The sequence below is a fragment of the Artemia sp. Qi Xiang Cuo genome, chromosome 9, assembly GCF_049724085.1.
Source record: "Artemia sp. Qi Xiang Cuo chromosome 9, ASM4972408v1, whole genome shotgun sequence".
Classification (NCBI taxonomy): domain Eukaryota; kingdom Metazoa; phylum Arthropoda; class Branchiopoda; order Anostraca; family Artemiidae; genus Artemia; species Artemia sp. Qi Xiang Cuo.
The window spans coordinates 49,308,841-49,320,404 of NC_142802.1; positions in this window are offsets into that span (position 1 = coordinate 49,308,841).

Genomic DNA, 11,564 nt, shown 5'->3' on the forward strand with positions numbered 1-11,564 from the left:
TCAGTTTGACTGTAAATAATGACCCCCTCCCTCTCCTGCCAGTCATACCTTGGGGACCAAAGGACCTCTGGTCATTCCCTTTGATACCTATTTCCCGCCTCCCCTGCTCTCCGAAATGAGGGAACGAAGGGCCTCTGAGCCGTCCCCTTGATGCAGATCCCGTTTATTTTCGATTCTGAGTATTTTTGGTTTTCCCTCTGACATTGACTCGCCCTCTCCCTCCCAGCCCTCAGAAATGGGGGAACGAAGGGCTTATGAGCTTTCCTCTTGAGGCAGATCTAATTTATTTTCGATTCTGAGTATTTTTTAGTTTTACCTCCAAAATTGACTCCCCCTCCCCCTCCCCTGCCCTCAGAAATGGGGGAACGAAGGGAACGTTAGATCCTATTTTAAATTGACAATACTTTTCAAACGTTACTTGTGTATTATACAGACCACATCGGAGAGGTAGAGCTAGGTCAAGTCACAATGTCATTCTATCGTTACTTTTCAGATATTTCTTGTTAAAACTTTATTTTCCACTAATTCATCCGGGTTTTTCACAAGCAATTCATACTATACTTGCTCGTAATCGGTAATCACCTTCACCCTTTATTAAGTTATAGGCAATACCGGTTTAGAAAAACTAGAATAGTGACATAATTTCACTTTATCGACTCTCAAATTCTATACCCACCAGAAACCTGTCTGGTTGGCCTAGAAACATGTCTGGTTGGCCCGGAATTGCTATATGTCTGGTAATCAACCATGGAAAGCTGCCAGGGAACGTAAAGTGGGCAAATAACACAGAATGAAACATAAAGTATTAGAAGTATAAGGTAACATACTACTATTATCTTAAGTACCAAACAATTTAGCTCATACTTTAGACTTGATAAACAACATTTTTACAATTTAACTATTCTTTAGACCCACTCCTAATGCTTCATTAAATAAAAAAACAAGTTTTTTTTAACTGAAAGTAAGGAGCGACATTAAAACTTAAAACGAGAACAGAAATTATTCCGTATATGAAAGGAGCTGTCCCCTCCTCAACGTCTCGCTCTTTACGCTCATGTTTTTTATTGTTTTAAAAATAGAGTTGTGAGAAAGAGTCAAACCTTAGCGGCAAGAGCGAGGCGTTGAGGAGGGGACAGCCCCTTTCATATACGGAATAATTTATCTTCTTTTTAGGTTTTAATGTCGCTTCTTACTTTCAGTTAAAAAAACTTGTTTTTTATTTAATTTCTGAACGTTTTTGAATTAATGCAGGTATTGATTTTGGCTCACCGTACCTGAATAATTAAAACAAAATATGTATACTATTTTTTTTTTTTTTTTGGTTAAATGGCTTTCTCGAAAGTTGTTTAATTTTATTAACGAACGTTTTTATTAGTAATAAATATACGTAACTTACGAATTAACTTACGTAGAGAACTTCTATATTCATATATTTTTAAAACGCATATTAGGGGGTTCGCCTCCTAGTCAATACCTCGCTCTTTACGCTAAAGTTCGAATTTTGATCCAATTCTCTAAGAATGGTCCCTTAATCACAAAGGCCGTTAATTAGAATAAATAGCTTTTATGCTCAAATATGAAAAATGTCGCTTGGCATCCTGCCTTCAGAATATAAAAGATTGTGTACAAACTTTTTCGATAATTTTAAGTTTATTGCCTTTCTCGTAGCCTTTATGCTTGATAGCTTTAAGTATACTACAACGTTAGACCCTATTTAAAATACTAGCTAATTTATTGCAGGTATTAAATCAGAAGATATTTTCCGTGAAACTATTGAAGTTTCTATAAGAATGAATGGAATCCAACATCAAAATCAAATTTAATTTTCATTGAATACTTTTCATTTAAACTTAAAACACACTGAAAGATGCTTCCTGTGGAACTATTGCAGTTTCTATAAAAATGAACGAATTTCAAAATCAAAATGAATTTGCATTTAATACTTTGCATATAAACTTAAAATACGCTAAAAGATGGTTCCTATAAAAAAATACGCTAAATTGCAGCTGCTATAAAAAATCAAAATCAAAATGAAATTGCATTTACTACTTTTTATTTAAACTTAAAAAATCCTGAAAGATGTATAAAAATGACTATTACAGTTTCTATAAAAATGAACAAATTTCAAAATCAAAATGAATTTGCATTTAATACTTTGCATATAAATTTAAAATACGCTAAAAGATGGTTTCTATAAAAATTACGCAAAATTGAATTTTCTATAAAAAATTAAAATCAAAATGAAATTGCATTTACTACTTTTCATTTAAACTTAAAAAATCCTGAAAGATGTATTAAAATGACTATTACAGTTTCTTTAAAAATGAACGAATTTTTATCCAACATAAAAACCAAAATGAATATGCATTTAATACTTTTCATTTAAATTTAAAATACACTGAAAGATGTTTTTCGCGAAACTAATGCAGTTTCTATAAAAATGAGTGAATTTCTATCCAATATCAAAATCAAATCCAAATGAAGCTTCCGAACCACTGCCTATAAAAGTATTTCACCTTTAACTTACTGCTTTTATGCTCAAATATGAAGAATGTCGCGTGGCATCCTGCCTTTCAGAATATAAAAGATTGTATACAAACTTTTTCGATAATTTTAAGTTGATTGCCCTTCTCGTAGCCTTTATGCTTGATATCTTTTTTGTTGTATTTAAGCCAAAATATTTGTTTTGCTGTACAAAACCAGTTGTAAACGACACTTTGTCACTGCATGATATCTTCTAATGCTTAAAAGGGGTACTTCAACCCGAGATATGAAAGTCAAGCCCTACTGGGGTGTTCCCCCTTTTTCTTGAATTTTTGAGGATTGGCTTTTGTTTTTAACTTAAACAAATAGTCTAAAACCTAGTAAACTATATATATTTGGATACAGAATTAAAACTAAACTACCTTTCGTTTCTAATTAGTTTTTAGCATTCAGTTTTTGGAGCTTTGGTAAGTAATACCGAGGCTTGATCTGATTAGTCGCTCATTGCATCAAACCCTTTGTGAATTTTTTCACATGGTACAAAAAAAAAAGAAAAAAAAGAAGAAAAAAAAACTATTTCAGACTAGTACGATGCGATGTTTTGTTTTCTGTCAAGGCACAGAAAAGATTCATATGACCATGGTTACGAAGTGTTTATAAATTTGTTGGTCTTTAAAAAGACCATTGGATAGTCATGGGGGTGATGGGTGTTATAAAAATTCTTCATCCTTCATCATCCACTTGGTGTGATCCCAATCTATATCACGGATTTTGTTGTTGTGCTTCTTCTTCTTGGGATATCTTATACACATATTCCGAGCAGGAATATTTATTGGAACCCATTTGCTAAAAAATTGAACCTCGTCCTCTGGGTTGTGTATTTTACTCGGAAATTTCTCACAATTAAAATCTTCCAAGCTGAATATTGGTATATCAGATTTGCATTTGTCGATTAAAAGTTTGTTAGTGAGTACATTCCCTTTCGCGTATAGTGCTGTTACACCAAAAAACTACATGTTTCTTTAACTTCCTCTTGTACCACGGATAGATCCTTCCCTTCATCATGAAATGGGGGTAACACTCTATCATATAAACCTAGTTTGTTTATACCGCATAATGTATTGCGCCAAATGTCTCTATTTTACGCATACATATTGTAGTTGATATGCCAGTTATAACAAGAGACTTTTCTACGATCTGTAGTCAGCAATAAAAATACACATTCAAAAATCACCCCACATGATGAATTCTTCAAACCAATGAATTCGCAGTCAAAAACACCATACATACTTGACTCTGAATTCAATTCTCTTACTAATTTGAATTACAATGAAAATCACTCCTTTTATTTTGAATTCAATTACTAATCGAGTTATCATATATGGAGTAGCGTTAGTAGAAACATCTTTGATTGGACCCATGAAAGTGGATGTTGCCTCAGAAACAAAAGGATTATAACCAACTGTAAACCGGTATTTCTAGAATGAGACCATTCCTTGATTATGCAATTTGACAGTTTCTAATTTTCAATTAAAAAAAAAGAAACAAAAAAAATGTTATGATGAAAGTGCGTCAAAAACCAGTCTGCTTTCGTTATAAAATCTCAATTTTACTCTCAAAACGTGTTTGTTACCTTTATAGATATATAATATAAAAGGTTTGGTTGCTTTTTACAATGTGCACGTCAAACTAGTAGAAATACCCCTATTGATCCCACCCCTCACCCCTGCTGCCATCTAAAATTGAGTCTAACGGTACCTATCCACATAGACATTGTTGGAGAACACCTGTGCTGTAAGTCCGACTGGGCACCATATATGGGCATGGAATCCCCAGGGAGAATGGCTTTTCTCACTGAGAATGAAAAAACAGAATTTTGTCACTTGAAAAAATATGGTTTTTCTCACTTTTATGGATGTTTCTTGGATGGTTATGTGTGTCTTTCCATTTATGTGTTGTTTTTCATGGATGTCAACAGCACTTTATGGATGTTTTTATGGTTTTTGTCACTGAGAATTGAAAAACAGTATTTTCTCACTTTTATGGATGTTTTTATGGTTTTTCTCACTGAGAATGCAAAAACAGGATTTTTCTCACTTGAAAATAAGGAATTTTTTTACTTTTATGGATGTTTCTCAGATATCAACAACAATTGATGTAGGTAGACATAAGTTCAACAACAATTGCTGGATGTCTACATAAGATCAACAGAAAGTCCTGGAGAATTGTGTCCGGGCAAAGTTTGTTAATATATTTGATGTTCGTCCAAGATAAATGTTTCAGGGCGAAGTATATTAATGTCTGATAGATGATGTCAAGATTGATTGATTTGTCACAAAAGGGGAATTAATTTGTTGTTTCTAAGGGGAATTATTGATCTACGAAAGGGGAATTAATTTGTTGTTTCTAAGGGGAATTATTGATTCAAGAAAGGGGAATTAGTTTGTTGATTCTAAAGAGAATTATTGATCTACGAAAGAGGAATTAATTTCTTGTTTCTAAGGGGAATTATTGATTCACGAAAGGGGAATTAATTTGTTGTTTCTAAGGGGAATTATTGATCCAAGAAAGGGGAATTAATTAGTTGTTTCTAAGGGGGAGGTGGGGAAGAATGTTTTGATCTTAGAGATGAAGAGATTAACGCGGGAAAGGGTTTCCTAGGAATTTCAAATGTGACAGCGCAGGGATGCCAAAACAAAAGGAACACGCATAAAATATGTTTAGGGATTATTTGGACGAAACCGTTTTAGGCATTTTAGGGAATTATTTGGGTGAAACAGTTTGAGGCATTTTAGAAGATGATTTGAGACACAAAAGGGCCCCACAACCCCAACTTTTGGTATCCCCCTCGAATAAATTTTTCAGGACAAGTTCTTTACGTAATGTCTTTCCTAAACCCATTTTACAAGTTGAAGTACCCATCCTTTTCACCCACAACTTTACTTTACAGCTTTTTGGCCCCAAGTCCTACCCCTATCCCTCAACCCTATCCCTCCACCCTCCCTCCAACTCCTCCACCACCTCCCTCCCACCAACCCCCCCCCCCTCCAAACTTTTTTTTCTTCTTTTTTGAGTTTTTTTTAGTTTTTTTTAGTTTTTTTTTTAACTTTTGTTTTTACATCTCATAGAATGTCTTGAAACACTCTTAACACAAAAGAAATTCATATGTAATATTTTCCAAGTTCAAAATGTGATTGATATAGATATGTGTGTCGCAACTTTTACTATTAGAAAAATAATGTTTGTAGTGACCAATTTTATTTTATTCAACTTTTTTTACATCTTGGAATGTCATGAAACACACTTAAAACACAAGTGTTTTAAGCCTACGTACAACCTAACTTTATGTAATGTTTTCAAAGGCATTTCAGAGCAAGTTCCTTTCTTAATGTTCATCCTAAACCCATTTTACAAGTTGAAGTACCCATCCTTTTCACCCACAACTTTACTTTACAGCTTTTTGGATACCTCAACAACAAGCAATACTTTTCAAAAGGCATTTCAGAGCAATTTCTTTACGTAATGTCCTTCCTAAGCCCATTTACAAGTTGAAGTACCCATCCTTTTCACCCACAACTTTACTTTACAGCTTTTCGGATATCTCAACATCAAGCAATACTTTTCAAAGGCATTTCAGAGCAAGTTCTTCTCTTAATGCCCCACCTAAACCCATTTTACAACTTGAAGTAGCCATCCTTTTCACCCTTAACTTTACTTTACAGCTTTTAGGATACCTCAACACCAAGCAATACTTTTTTTTACATCAGAATGTCATGAAACACTTAAAACACAAAAAAATCATATTTAATATTTTCCAACTTCAAAATGGACACACAAACAAAAAATTACACACACACAAAACTTAAAAAAACACAACAAACTAACACACACAAAAACTTGCACGCACACACAGACACGCACACACAAAAACTTAAGCACACACAAAAAGTTACACGCACACAAAAACTAACACACACACAAAGTAACTTACACACACACAAACAAAAACTTACACACACACATAAACTTACACACACACACACAAATTTAGACACAAAAAAAAAATTAAACAAACACACAAAAATAAATACAAAAAACAAATAAATCACAAACAAAAAATAACCAAAAAAAAAACAAATACACATACACACAAAAATACTTACACACACACACAAAAACTCACAAAAAAACAAATACACTTACACAACCAAACAATCATACAAAAAAAAACAAAAATAAGAACACACAAAATATTACCCAAACAAAAACATCAAAAAAACCAAGAACAAACTAACAACCACCAGAAATCTTAAACACACACAAAAAAACTAAAACCAACAACCAAACAAAAATACAAAAAAAAAGTTACACAAACACACACATAAACTTACACACACACAAAATCTTACACACACACAAAACCTTAGACACACACAAACTTACACATACATAAAAACTTACAAACATACATAAATTTACACACACACAAAATCTTACACACACACACAAAAACTTACACACATACAAAAACTTACACACACGTAAAAACTTACACACGCACATAAAAACTAGCGACAAACCAACTATATTACACACACACACACACAAAAACTAACACATATAAACAAAAACTTACAAACACACACTATATTACACACACACAAAAACTAAAAAACACACAAAAACTTACACACACACTAAAAAAAAAACACACGACCAACAATATACACACGCACAAAAATTTACACACAAACATACACATACAAAAAAAAAATTGAAAAACAACAGAAAAAATTATAAAAAAACCCGATATTACACACACAAAAAAAAAACTAATAAACAAAAAAAAAATAAAGCGAACAAAAAAAATAACACAAACAAACAAAATTTAACACACACAAAAAAACTTAAAAAACCAAACACCATTACAAAAACTAAATCAAAAAACAAAGAACACCAACATGCGCGAAACAAAAAACTTACACACACACACACACAAAACTAACTAAAACAAAAACTTACACACACAGAAACAAACAAACAAATACAAAAATACACACACACAAAAAAACTTACACACACACAAAAACTTACACAACAAAACAAAATTACACACACACACACACAAACAAAAACACACAAAAAAACTAACAAACACACAAAAACTAACAAACAGGCACACACACAACAAATTACACAGACAAAAAATATTACACACACACAAAAATTTACACACACAAAAACTTACAAGCAAAAAAAAAAAAAAAAAAATATGAAATATTACAAACAGACACGAAAAAAAAATCGCACACGTACATACACACACACAAAAACTTACACACACGCACAACATTAACATAAAACACCAACCAAAAGTACACACACACAAAAAAACTAACCCGAAAACAAAAACTTACACCCACACACAAACTTACACACACACACAAAAACTAACAAGAAAAAAAAAAATTACACAAAAAAAAAAATACTTACACACACAAAAAAACTATCAACACCATAAACTAACTTACCCTATCAAACACAAAAAAACACACACACAAAAATATACACACACACACAAAAACTTACACACACACACAAAAACTTACACACACACACACACAAACTTATACACACAAAAAAAAATAAACACAAAAAAAAAAACTGACACACACACAAAAAAACTTACACCAACAAAAAAATATACAAACACAAAAAATATAATACTCACACAAAAAAACTTACACAAACACAAACAAAAATACACACACACACACACAGACAAACTTACACACAAAAAAAAAATTACAAAAAAAAAAAAACTTACACACACACAAAAACTAAAAAACATAAAAAAATACACACACACACAAAAACTTACAAACACACATACAAATAAACTCAACCAAAAAATTAAACACAAACAAACAATTACAAACAAAAAAAAACTATTAACCAAAAAAACAAACTTAAACAAACAAAAAAAATATAAAAACAAATAAAGTTACACACACAAACAAAAACTCACACAAACAAAAAAAATATTACACAAAAAGAAAATTACAAACTCAAACACAAATACACACACACAAAAACTTAAAAACACAAAAAAAATATTAAACAATAAAACTAAAATAAAAAAACACAAACAAACTAAAACATAACAAAAAAAACATACAAACCCAAACAATATTAGACACACACACACACAAACTTACAAACAAAAACACAAATACACACACACACACAAACACTCAAACGCACAACAACACAAATACCAAAACACACAAATTTACAAACAAAAACAAAAATACAAACGAATACACTAAATTACACACTCACAAAAACTTAAAAAACCACAAACAAACTATAACCACAGCACAAAAACTTACACCCCAAAAAAAACTTACGCGCACATAAAAACTTAAGAGCGAACGAAATATAACACAAATACTAACTTACAAACTCGCACACAACATAATACACACATAAACTTACACACACACAAAAACTTACACACACACCAAAACTAACACAACAGCGCAAAAAAACTAGAAAACACACAAAAACTTTAATACACAAAAAAACTTACAAACACATAAAATAAAACAAACACAAAAAAAATAACACAAACACAAACAAAATTACTCGCACAAAAAAAATTAGACACACACACACACACACAAAAAAACACCCACACGAAAAAAAAATTAAACACACAAAAAAAACTTACAAAAAACAACCAAAATAAACTACAACATAAAAATACACACACACAAAAACTTAAAAACGCAAACGCTAATACACACACACACACAAATAAGATCAAAAACAAAAACCTACACACACAAAAACAAAAACTTAAAAACAAAAAAAAAAAAAATACACAAACACAAAAAACTTAAAACCACAGACAAACAAACAAGAAACCAAAAAAACATACACAAAAAAACAAAAATTAAGAACACAAAAAACTAACACACGAAAAGAAAAATAAGCACACAACAAACTTACATACACACAAAAACTTACACACAAACAAAAATTAATACAAAAACTAAAACAAACAAAAAACAACTATAGAAAAAACAAAAAAACTTACACACACACCCGAAATTAACCAAAACCAAAAAAATAGAACAGACAGAAATACTTAAAAACATACACAAAAACTTACATACACACAAAAACTTGCAGACACAAAAACTAACACACACACAAACAAAAACTTACAAACAAACAAAAACTAAAAAACGAACAACAACTTACACTCACACAAAAACTTACACATACACACAAAAACTTACACACGCAAAAAAACTTACACACACACACACAAATTTACACACACAAAAAAACTTACACACACACACACAAACAAACTTACCCACACACAAAAAGAACTTACACACACACAAAAAACTTACATAAACACAAAAACTAACACACACAAAAAAAAACTTACACAAAAACAAAATCTTAAACACACAAAAAAACAAACGAAAAAAAAGAAAAATACACACACAAAAAAACTTACACACACACAAAAACTTAAGCAAAAAAAAAAAAATACACAAAACTTACACAAACAAAAACACAATTAAAACAGAACACAAAAACTTACACACACACAAAAACTTAACAACAAACACAAAACTAGCAAACACACAAAAAATTACACACACAAACAAAAAATTAAACACAAACAAAAACTTACACACACACACAAAAAAACTTACACACACACAAAAAAAACTTGCACACACAAAAAAAAAAAAACAAAATAACAAACTCAAAAAAACACAATAAAACTAACAGACAAACAAAAACTTTATAACAAACACAAAAAATAAAAAAAACAAAAAACTTACACACACAAAAAAACTTACACACACACACACAAAAACTTACACACACACAAAAACTAGGTAAAACAAACTTAAATAAACAAACACAAAAAAACTTACAAAAACACAAAAACAAAAAAAAAAACAAAAAATTACTCACAAAAAAAACATTAAACAAAAAAAAAATAACAAACACAAAACAAAACACATAAAAAAAATAATCAAAATAAAAACACTAATAAAAAAACAAAATTTATAAACCTAACACATTAATACCAAAACATATAAAAATACAAACAAACACAAACTTACAAACACACAAAAACTATAAAGAAAAAATAAAAATTTAAAAAAAACAAAAACTTACACACACACAAAAAATAACAAAAAAAAAAAATTAAAAAAACCAAAACAAAAAAACACAAACAAAAACTATAACACAAAAACAAAAAATATAACAATAAATCAAAAAAAAACTACCACAAAAAAACTTACAAACACACACAAAAACTAAAACATAAACAAACACACTTACACACAAACACAAGCAAACAAAAAAACCCACAATAAAAAAACCAAAACAAAAAACAAAACCCAAAAAAAAATCATAAAAAAAAACACTATTATCCACACAATAACTGTATTACAAAAAAACACACAAACTTACACACTCATAAAAACTCACACACAAACAAAAAAACTTACACACACACACACACATAAAAAAAAACTAACACACAAAAAAAAACTAACACACACAAACAAAAAAACAAGCACAAACAATTACACACACACACACAAACAAACTAAAACACACAAAAAAAAACACACAAACACAAACTAACACACAAACAAAAAAAAACAAACAAACAAACAAAAACTTACACACACACACAAACAAAATCTAAAACACAAATAAACACACACAAAAAAACAAAAACAAAAAAACACAAACACAAAAACAAGAACAAAAAAAATAACACACACACACACAAAAACTTACACACACACACAAATAATAACACATACAAACAAAAAAATAAATACTCAAAAGAAATTTCACAAAAATACCCTAATAAACAATCACAAAAAATTAAACTCTCACAAAAACTTACACACACACACAAATTTAATCACACACAAAATCTTACACACACACACACACACAAACTTACCCACACACAAAAAAAAACTTACACACACACAAAAAACTTACACACACAAAAACTTACA